Genomic DNA, 11,303 nt, shown 5'->3' with positions numbered 1-11,303 from the left:
TCCTTGATGATATTGGTTACTAACTCAAAGGATAGGGTTGCTGTTCTATTTTATGCGGGAAGACTGGAAAAGGGCAGGTGTGGAGCTTGGGTCAGATAGATGGTGATCAGAAATCAATTTTAGTCATCCTGTTTGAAATGCCCTCCAAGTAGATTTATTGATTAGGCATTTGGGATTCAGAGGAGAGGCTCTGATTGGAGATGTAAATTTAGAAGTTATTGGGCACGTGGATGGTACCTACAGCCACAAAACTGGATGAGTTCAATCAAAAGAAGCGTGTGGATAAAAAGAGAGAAAGTGCTCAGGGACAGAGCTTTGGAGCACTCCAGAATCCAGAGGTCAAGATATAAGGAAGTACCAGCAAAAGAGGCAGAAGAGGAGAAAAGTTAGGTGAGTGTTAGATTGTAAACTGAGGGTGGAAATCGTGTCTGCTTGTTCTGTGTCGTATCCTTCTTTAGTATCTTATTCCCGGGTGGAAATCGTGTCTGCTTGTTCTGTGTCGTATCCTTCTTTAGTATCTTATTCCCAGGAAGCAATAAGTACTGACTGAACAAAGAAAACATGGGGTTATCGATAGCTTAGTATGAAGCAGAGTTCTTTTCTATGCCTCCAAATTCTTGATTTTTTAAAATTGAGGTGAGGAGGAGAATAAATGAAACAAGATGGAATTGGGAGGGAGACAAACCATAAGTGACTCTTAATCTCACAAAACAAACTGAGGGTTGGTGGGGAGAGGGGATTTGGGAGAAGGGGGTGGGATTATGGACATTGGGGAGGGTATGTGCTTTGGTGAGTGTTGTGAAGTGTGTAAACCTGGTGATTCACACACCTGTACCCCTGGGGATAAAAATATATGTTTATAAAAAATAAAAAATTAATTAAAAAAACAAACAAACAAAAAATTGAGGTGAAATTGGTATATAACATTAAATAAGACTCAGGTGTCCTTTCAGAGAGTCTTTCTCTCAGGCACAGTGACTGAAGCTGTACAGAGCCTTTCTTTTAAGATTCAGGTGTCTCTTCCAAATGCCCTCTGGTCATTTTGACATCTGTGGATCTAACCCTGTAGGTCAACAGGTGGTTAATTTTTTATTCTTCTAGGTCATGCAGGGCAAGGTATTTTCATGTGGACTAGCTACCATTGCTTCCTCTAAAACTCATGGGTGATTTGCAGCTTGAGCGTGCCTTCTCAGGGAAGAAGAGCAGCCTTAGGTCTTTTCTCCTATGCTTTCCATATTTTGTTTTCTCTCCACCCAACACATTGCCCTGTTTGATGCTTTTGTGTTTTGGAAGAGTCACTAATGACCTCTCAAAGTCTGTCAAAGAGGCTTTCACAACTGCCAACTTTCTGAGCTCTGATGAACACCATTTGCAGCACTGAGCCCTGCAACTAAGACTCCAGTGAGTCATGTTAGTTCTGTTACTCTGGTAATATTCTAATGTGGGTATAACAAATTACCTCTCTCTTGGTGCCTAGAAACAGTGTATGTTGACCTAGTTACAAATGTTCTCCATGTGGTGCAATAGTATATAGTATGGAGAATCTCTTTGGACCTGTATTTTAGAGTAAAATGATATAGCAAGGAATAAAACTCAGAATTTTACTTTCAAAGTTTTTGTCACAGGAAAAAGTAACACATTCCATTCATGAGGCTCATAAATATCAATAAAAAGGCTCAGGAATTGTTAGAGAATACTATTTCAAGTTTTAGTTTTTAAGTGTTCATGTGTCACTGTGACAATTCTAAAATTGTTGGAGAGATTTGGTAGCAAATATGTCAGAATGCCCTAGAAATTAGCTCATCTTCAGGCCAGCAATTCAACATGATAGGTGTGGTTTTTGAAGGAAAAAAAAAAAATGAAAAGCAAAAGCAAAAGCCATGACCTTCAGAAGAATCAAACTATTGTCCTTCTTAAGTTGCTTGTACTGTTACGAAAATGTCAAGCATATTTGTGTTAATGGATTAGAATGTCTTTCTATTTATTGCTTTAAAACTTGGTAAATGTGAGAAAGTAACCTAGATCTTGATTTCTCAATCTATGCTAGTACGGTCATTTTGGGCAGCATAATGATAAATGTGTAAAGAATGTGTCACATTTCTTAGTCCATTCCCTTACTTCATAAAGGCAATTTTCATTCAAGGACCTCTGTAGTGAAGGTAGAGTTGCGAACTGTTATCTCTCTAATTTTGGTTTGCAAATTTCTGATGACCAACTTTACATAAAACATGTCATATCATGAGACAAATATGAGAAATAAATGACATTTCTTTTTGTGTGGGATCCTATGCTTCATTAGAAATACTCAGAGCATTTCTCTTTCCAAATTAGAAAATGTAGTGGGCTATAGTTTGAAAGTAACACTTTGCAATGTGTTACCAATCTTTGATGAAATCTAAGAAGAGAGTGGGAAATTTGCATTAGGTTAAAATGGTTTTCAAACTTTATTAGAGCTAATGAGACATAATTAAAGAATCCTCTGTCAAGTGACATGAAAGCTGAATAAATGGTTCTACATTAAACAAAATCTTTTTGTGTTAATTTACAACTTTACTATTTTAATTTTTCTCCTCTAATCTACTTTGTTATATACTATTTTTAAGCTTTCATACCTGTCAAATAATTGTACTGAAATTAGTTCTTGGATGATCATTATAATGACTTTAAAAAAGTCATTTATCTTTGGTCTTGTTCATTGTCATAAAACCAATGAAAAGCATTAGCATTTTTACTGGGTTATTGATTTGGTCTTCTTGGACTGTCATAACAAAATACAATAGACTGGATGGCTTAAATAGCAGAAACTTATTTTCTCTAGTTTGGAGACTGGAAATCCAAGATCCAGGTGCTAACCAATTCTATTTCTGGTAAGAGGGCTCTTTTCCTGGCCTGTAGACGACCGCTTTCCCATGTATGGTCATACAGCTTTCCTTAGTGTGTTCGCGTGAAGATCTCTTTTCCTCTTCTTATAAGGGCACCAAACCTGTTGGATCAGGACTCCACTTTTCTGACCTTAATACCCCCTAAAAGCCCCATTTCCAAATATAATCACATTGGGGATTAGGACGTCGGTGTAAGGATTTTGGGGGGCAGGGTGGAGAGAGGGACACAATTCAGTCCATAGCTCTGATAAATCAACTGATCTAACTACCTCAATTTCCAGTGGCTTGGCCTCAGTGTTTCAGTTTCTACATTTAACATGTATGGAGCATGTACTTTATACCTGACACTGTGCTAGATTGGGGGCATTAATAAAAAAAGATGACTACAAGAGTCTTCTGCCTGTCAGGTTGTAGATGAGTGCATGAGGCTTATGTGCAGAACCACAGATATCATACCATGTGAGAGGCAAATAGCATGTGCAGACGCTTTTCCAGCATGAATGTCTCTTTTGGCTCTATTTCCTGTAAGTATATCTGAATTGATGATTTTGTTTTTTTACATAGTAGTTGTCCATTATTTTCCACTCTGATCTCTGACAGAGCAGGTACTGTCCAGGTGAGATGCCCATACTATGTAATGTTTTAGGTAGAACATTTTATTCCCGAGCTGCCTTAGGCTCTCATGTCAGAATTTTCTACCTGTTTCAGGGACTGTGGCAAACTTGGGCTTGTGGCATCATTTCTTGCAGTGTTTTCTTTCCCTCGATATACGAACAATACGATTTGGAATGTCAGATGATTTTCACATTCTCTACAAGTCCGTGCATTGCTCCTATCAACTAATAGGACTGCTTCTAATTGAAGCTGAATCACTTGCCACTTATGAAGAATACTTTTGTCCACACTTTGAATTAAAAGTAAACAAGTGCCAAAATTTAACAATCACATCGTTTTCTGTTTTGATGTAAAATAAAATTAGGTGTGTCCATATAACAGTATGTTATGCAATTTACGCTTGGTCACCCTTTCATTAGTCATGAATCATTCCGAAATCACTGGTATCAAGTAGGGTCAAAAGTAGGACCACAGTTAACATACTTTTGAAACCTTTAATATCAATGCCGCTGTCAGAACTTTTCAAGGATGTTCGACGTTTAATTTCCTGAATTAGGCTGTGAAAGTTCAGGAGACACCCTGAGTTTACAAGCATTGAGGTTGGCTTTGTCTTACCTGCTTCCTCAATGGTATTGTAACTGTTAAGTTTTCTAACGGTTACTATGTGTTTTGCCCTTTTATTTATTTTAGTCAGTGGACACACCTTTTCCTTTTCAAACTAGTGTGTCAATGGCCTTTCCTTGTAATAACACTTGACATAATCCTGTTGAGTTTTAAGAAAACACTACCAAGGAAAACACTGGCTGTTTAACTTTCTCAGACCTCTGCAAAGAGGGAAGCGGGTCTCAAACCAGGGTCAGATGGAGAAAGAGATATCAGTGGGTGGAATTAAGAATTTCAGCTTCTCAGGCATGCTTCTCTTTGCTTTGGATTTACTTCCTAGCCTCTGGCCTAGGATGCTGATTGTGACAATAATATTTTTCACTTGTCCAATTGACAAATGTTTTGTTTTTCTTTTTAAGGATTTTATTTATTTATTTGACAGAAATAGACACAGCAAGAGAGGGAACACAAGCGAGGGGAATGGGAGGAGAGTCAGGCTTCCTGCCCCTATGCGGGGCTCAATCCCAGGACCCTGGGATCAGGACCTGGTCAAAGGCAGGTGCTTAACGACTGAGCCAGGTGCCCCTGGAAAATGTTTTAAATAAGAAATAACAACCATTGCCTACAAATACTCAAAGTTATGGCATTCCAGTACTTCGGTGATAGACGTGTGAATTTTTCTACTATTTTGGTGAATAAATCTGGCAGCAATTATTTGAATTAAAATGACTCTATGTCAGATAGCAACTCTAGCTCATGAATTCTCACAATAAAAAAAAAAACACATTTGATAAAGGATGTATATAGAATAATGCCTTCTGGAGGATTTGTTTTTGTATCAATAAAACATAAACAATCTGAATGCCCATGAATAGGGGATGAATAAATTATGGCACAAACAAGTGCCACACACGCACACACATATGCACACACAATGGAAAATGTTGTATTGAGATCTTTCAGTGTCCCAAACAAGAAGGATGTTTGCAATACATAGTAAGGTGAAAAAAAGCAAATTCAAAGTAAAGGGGTAATATCAGCCTGTTATAAAAATTAAAAATGAAAAACAGATTATGTGGTTCTCTTTTCTGGCTGAAACCATGGAAGGTGCAGAAGAGAAGAAAAAAAAAAAGGTCCCTGTTATGCCAGAAATCCTTAAGAAAAAAGAAAAAAAAAAGCACAGAACTGAACATTGAAAGCTTAAGAAAGAAGTTTGCCCAAAAGATGTCTTGAAAAGCAAGGAAAAAGCTTGTCTTTGAAAACAGTAAACTATCACAAAGACAGATGTACAGAACCACTACCAGAATAGCGAGGATGACAAGAAAATTTGGCAACTTCTATGTACCTGCAGAACACATATTGACATCTGTCATCACGATCAGTATTAATGGTGTCACCCTAAAGTTCTGGAAGGTGTTCCAGCTTCTTTGCCTTCACCATATATTCAGTGGTACCTTTGTTAAGCTCAGTGATGCTTCAGTTAACATGGTGAAGATTGTGGGACCATATATTGGAAGGGGCGTCCAAACCTGAAGTCAGTAAATGATGTGTTTTCTTTCACAGTTATGGGAAAACCAGCAAGAATTTGTTGCTGCATCTCTTGGTAAATATGGCATTGTCTGAATGGAGGATCTGATTAATGGGACCTACACTACTGGCAAATGCTTTATAGTAGCAGACAGCTTCCACTGGTTCTTCCAATTATCTTCTGTATGAGGTGGATTGAAGAAAAAGAATATTCATTTCATAGAAGGTAGAGATGCTAGCCATGAGGAAGACCAAATCAACAGGTTTATTAGAAGGGTTAAATAACAAAAATTCAACCGAGTAAATGTTAAAGGTCTAATGGGCTTTGTTAATTGATGTAGGAGTGGAGCAGCATTCTTTCTGGCAGGTAGAAGGGAGCTCCAAAGAACTATAGAAAAGGAAAGGTTTAAATGTAGAGAGGGACTGGAGGAAAGGAAGTTAGAAGCAAAGAATCGATTATTCTAGGTAAGGTCAACTTCCTGGGGGAAATGAAGGGGTCTATCAAGAAATTTCCTAGTGCCGGCCAGAAAATTCTCATGTTGATTGGTCAAAAGTTACATTTTCAGGCAGTTGAAACTGCAGTAAGTTTAGGTATTAAGTCTGGGTTTACTGACCTGGGGCCTTAACCTAAGTGACACCACTTTTTGGTCTGTGGTTTTTTTTTTTTTGTTAACAGAAGAATGAACTAAGGTACTATCATGATTATTTTAGTAATCCAGTCAGTTAATAAACAGTGACTGCTTGCAAACTGAAATGTAAAACAAAGAGCTACACCCGCCCCCACCTCCCCAGCCCTCCCAAAATCAGGTTTTATGATTGACCAAAGAGAGAATGGGACAAGTACTCACCCAATTCTTCATATTTGTTACCTCAGGGAGGTAGAAGTGACTTCCTTCCTTCCTTCCTTCCTTCCTCCCTCCCTCCCTCCCTCCCTCCCTCCCTCATTATATAAGAAAAAGGAAGACACAGGAGAAAAGAAAAAGTGGATCACACCACTTTTTCTCCCTCCAGTGATGAGTGGTAGGTGAGAAAAGGGCTGGATACCAATATGTCAGCCAGCCTCGTTACCTCCCATTTTAAAGGGAGCAGAGGGCTTCTTCTGACTTTCTGAGCACAAAGATTTGGAGAAGGATGTTGATTGAGGAGGAGGAGAATGGTTAGACTGCCCAAGTGGTCTACAGTTACTGACAGCACTTCTCCTTTGAAGAGTTGTCTTTAGGTGTTCCAGGGCAAGTCTTCTCCTAGTTATGTACGTCTATGAAGCAATATCCTGCTTCAGGAGAAGTTCTGCCCTTACCTGTGCTAAGCTCATGTCCCTAGAGTGGGAAGGTTAAAGTCAGCAAGTGGTTATTGATGGATGAAGGTACTTCTACTTGAGGTATGAGTGGAAACTTCTTGATGAGTCAAGAAATTTGCCAGACGTCTATGCCTTTCTCCTCACCCCACCCACAGAGCTAAGCACCAATGTATGTGTGGGTGTCACTGTTTAAAGATTTTCTAGGAGAAGAATATGGCACAATAATATTTGAAGTTATTAATCCATGCTTTTTCTTCTCTCTCTCTCTCTGTGTTTATATCTGTATCTATATATTATCTATATACCTATATCCTTATATCTATATCTATGTCTGTATCTGTCTTTTCCTCCTTAATTGTGCAAATAGTTGGTGCTGGGGAAGTGCGAGCCAAGGTGATATTTCTGCCTATTAACTTCCAATAATGCAAGTCTGAAGAAGTCAGACAAGATTACCAGAAAAGGCCAAATGGAGGACTTGCGGGCAATGACAAGTGTTTGGGCCAGAAACATAGTGGGAGGTGAATTTTCCAAGCTAGAAGGAGATTCCTGGGAATAGGGCAGTGTAAGGAGGAGAAGGGAAACAGGGAGATAGGGTCCTTACCTAATTTCAGGGAAACAGGGAGATAGGGTCCTTACCTAATTTCCAACCATATAAAGAAGAGAATAGTAAGACCCCATAGAGGAAGTAGCTGCTTGGAATTGTGACAAAGAAAATCAAGAGGACCTGTTCTTCCAACAACAAATATTTTGGAATTATAAAGAATGTTGCAGGGCACCGGGGTGGCTCAGCTAGTTGACCTGCCCATCCCCCTACTTCTACGCCCTTTCTTTGTCTCTTTCAGATAAACAAATAAATATTTTTTTAAAATAAGGAATTTTACAATGAATATTCTAGGAGTGTCCTTGTGCAAGAGTTTTTCTGTAATTCATACTTCAGAAGTTGACTTGCTGGGTTAGTACCTTTAAACTTGATGTACCTTTAAAAAAAAAACTTTGATAGTACCTTTAAACTATGAAAATGTTTTCAAAATTATACCGATTTGCTCTCTCAATCATTCCCTGTAGTAAAACTTCACTGTTCATTAATCATCAGGAATTAACATTAAGAATTTGAAAGTCCTGGTTACCCTACTTCCTCACCACTACTTTACTTTTGAATTTTTTCCAGTCAGAGGACATGAAAGAGTACCTTGTTTTAATTTACATGCTCCTATTACCAGCAAGTTACCTTTTTTTTTTTTTTTTTTTTTTTTTAAAAATATCTTCATTGGTCATATAGAGATTCTCTTCTGTGAACTAAAGGTTTATATTAATTTCTTTTTTGGCCTTTTGTCTTTGTCTTACTTATAGGATATTTTTCTTTGTTATAGATTAAAATTATTTCTCAAATACATTCTAAATATTTTCTCTGTAGCTTGCCTTTAAACTTTGTTTGTGCTAATGTATAAAGATTTAAAATGTTTATGTTATCAAATGTATTCGTCTTATAGTTTATACTTGATGGTTTAGTCTTTTTTTTTTCTTCCCAGACTTTACTTTTAAAGGCTTAGTTTCATACAAAATTGAGCAGAAGATAGATAGATTTCCCATATACCTCCTCCTCTAACGAACGTATGGTCTCCCTCATTATCAAATCCCTATCAGAGTTGTACATGTGTTACAACCTTTATATATATATATACATATATATATATATATGTATATATATATAAAAGATTTTATTTATTTATTTGACAGACACAGAGATCACAAGTACTTTTGAATTTTGAGTTGAGAGAGGCCGGCAGAGAGAGAGAAAGGGAAAAGCAAGTTCCCCGCTGAGCAGAGAGCCCGATGCGGGGCTCAATCCCAGGACCCTGGGATCACGACCTGAGCCGAAGGCAGAGGCTTTGACCCACTGAGCCGCCCAGGCACCCCGAACCTTTTTATATTTTAAGAGATCTTCCATTACTTCAATGTTATAAGATAGTCTCTTACATTTTCTTCTAGAACTTTTAAGGGTTGCTCTTAGTTTTTAATTATTTAGTCCATGTGGACTTTCTATTTGCTGATGGAATAAGGAGGAATTTAATTTTCAGATATATTTTTAAATTTGTTCCTTAATCAAATGGAGTCAGCCCATCCTGCTGATTCACCTGTTGCTCTACTGAAAAATCCAGGTCAACAAAGCAGCTCCTAGCAGGCATCAGGACCAGACATTGTGGGTAAATCATTAGGCTCATGGATAAGCCTCAGACACGAAAGAGCAAACTAGTGGTGCTACTTGGGTGAGTTAGTGGTGTGACTTCTGTGGAGTTTCTCATGCTGGGGACATTGGCTAATGGGAAACCGGGAACATCCACTGATTGAAAAAGGATATATAACTGCATTGTCCTCACAACTGGATATTAGGATCTGGATCAAAAGGACAAACGAACTAGCATAGTAGTTGCAAAGATGGTGGAACTGATGTATCCAAAGAATTTTTTGATGTAAATGTAGATAAACCAAAGAAATTATTTTCTGAATAATGTTTCTTCTCTGTCATATCACTAATTTACTTAGTATATACTATAATCTCTTTAACTTCTTAAAAAAACTGAATATAGTGGAAAGGAAAAATCCCATTTTGATTATTTAGTTGGAAAAAGTAAAAACAAAATATATATTATTTCTCTCCACTTCCAAAGAGAATAAAATCAATCTTAATAATTTGAGTAGAGATTAATTCCATTTTTTCCAAAAAGTAAAATAATTATTCAGAATTTTATGGTAATCTTAATATTTATACAGATTTTAAAAGAAAAAAAAAGAAATCCTTGATTTACATAAAGCATTTATACCGATGACTTCTGAAGTAAAAGAATGATATCAAAATTAAAAAAATGTAACTCAGGGTCCAGTGTAATGTCTAAGATGAGTGTCAATTTAAGTATTTGAAATAGAGAATGATATTTGTAATAAAATTAAAAATAAATTAAAACAATTAGCTGGGAATATCCCATATGCATTATAAATACCCCAGTTGGAGTAGGTAATTTTTCTTATTATTCCACAACACATGGCATTCTTTCTATGAATGACATCAGTTTGGAAATACCCTGTGGTTTTCTGAGTTATAAATGGATATGTCACTATGAACTCCTGATTATATTATGATTCATACTTTCACTTCTGTTTTTTTATGCTATCATTTTGAAAAGTGAAAATGAAACTGTTTCATTGGCCAACAGTACACAAGGGAGAAGAAAAATGAGGTTGAATGTAATGATTTATAAAATATTTAGGCATTATTGTAGAGAATATTGTGAGAATAATATCTTAAGGAAAAAACAAGGTAGTTAAGACAAAAATGCTCTCAGAGTTATTCTGAGACTTAATGATTATTGTTCAAGTTCTGCTTTCCATAGGTACTTTACTTACGATTTCATTTGAAATCTATCTCATCTATCATCTATTCATCTACCTACCCGTCCATTCACCTGTCTATAATTCCTTTAAACCTTTTTTTAACCCATGGAAAACTGGGTTATGAACCCTTGCCTTCTACCTTGAGAATTTGTTCTTTTAACCAGTACCCTATGAGAAAGATGATGATAGATACTTCGCTAGATAGATAGATGCTAAATAAGAAAGAAAGAAAGAAAGAGAAAGAAAGAGGAAAAAAGAGAGTGAGAGAAAGCAAAAAGGAAGGAAGGAAAATAGGAAGCATGGAAGGGTCATATGGAAAGTTCCAACAGGATTCCAGGTTTGAGAGACTGTATTGAGACTTCAGGTTTCCTTAGGGCAGGGTCACACCTGCTCATTGCTGTGTCATTTCCTGGCACATGGTAACATGCAACAAATATTTGTTGAATAAAAGAATACAACAGGATAAAAACAAATTCTTGCACTTTATGGTTTTCTGTGGAAAACAAGAAGAAAGAAAGATGTCTTCTGAGGTCTCAGCACTAGAAAGTGACCATGAAGTATCAGGAATCTAATGAGATCCTTCTCTTACAAGATCCTTCAAATGTCCATGCTCCTACCATGAGGTATGAGGTTGAAAGCTTGATGGCTCAATGTTTTGTGATTTATTATTTAACATTACTTGGAAAATGAGAATTTTGCCAGAGATTATAGAACCTTTATAAAGATTAATGTGATTTTAAAAATCTTTCTATTAAATGTGGAATTTATCTTCTTGGGCTGTCTGTCACCAAATGGGAGTTCATATCAAAGAATTATGTTTTATGGGTTAACATGTATTTTCCTATAAATGAAGTGATTCCTCACCTTCAAATCTCCCTTCCCAGATCAAATATTTTTTTCTACCCTACACTGCTTTGATGTTTGTCAGATTTATCAAATCCTTTAACTTAAGGCATTGAAAAATGATCTTAATATCGCCTGTTTCGCCT

The 11,303-nt window shown here is 36.8% G+C and overlaps 1 pseudogene; it reads left to right on the top strand.

Moving 5' to 3' along the window:
- The first annotated feature begins 5,132 nt into the window (after window positions 1–5,132).
- On the top strand, window positions 5,133–5,912 carry LOC131825683 (large ribosomal subunit protein uL30-like; annotated as a pseudogene).
- Window positions 5,913–11,303: the final 5,391 nt, after the last annotated feature.

This window comes from Mustela lutreola, chromosome 2 (genome assembly GCF_030435805.1).
Source record: "Mustela lutreola isolate mMusLut2 chromosome 2, mMusLut2.pri, whole genome shotgun sequence".
Lineage (NCBI taxonomy): Eukaryota > Metazoa > Chordata > Mammalia > Carnivora > Mustelidae > Mustela > Mustela lutreola.
The sequence above is the reverse complement of the archived record's forward strand: the minus strand, read 5'-3'. Positions and strand labels throughout refer to the sequence as shown.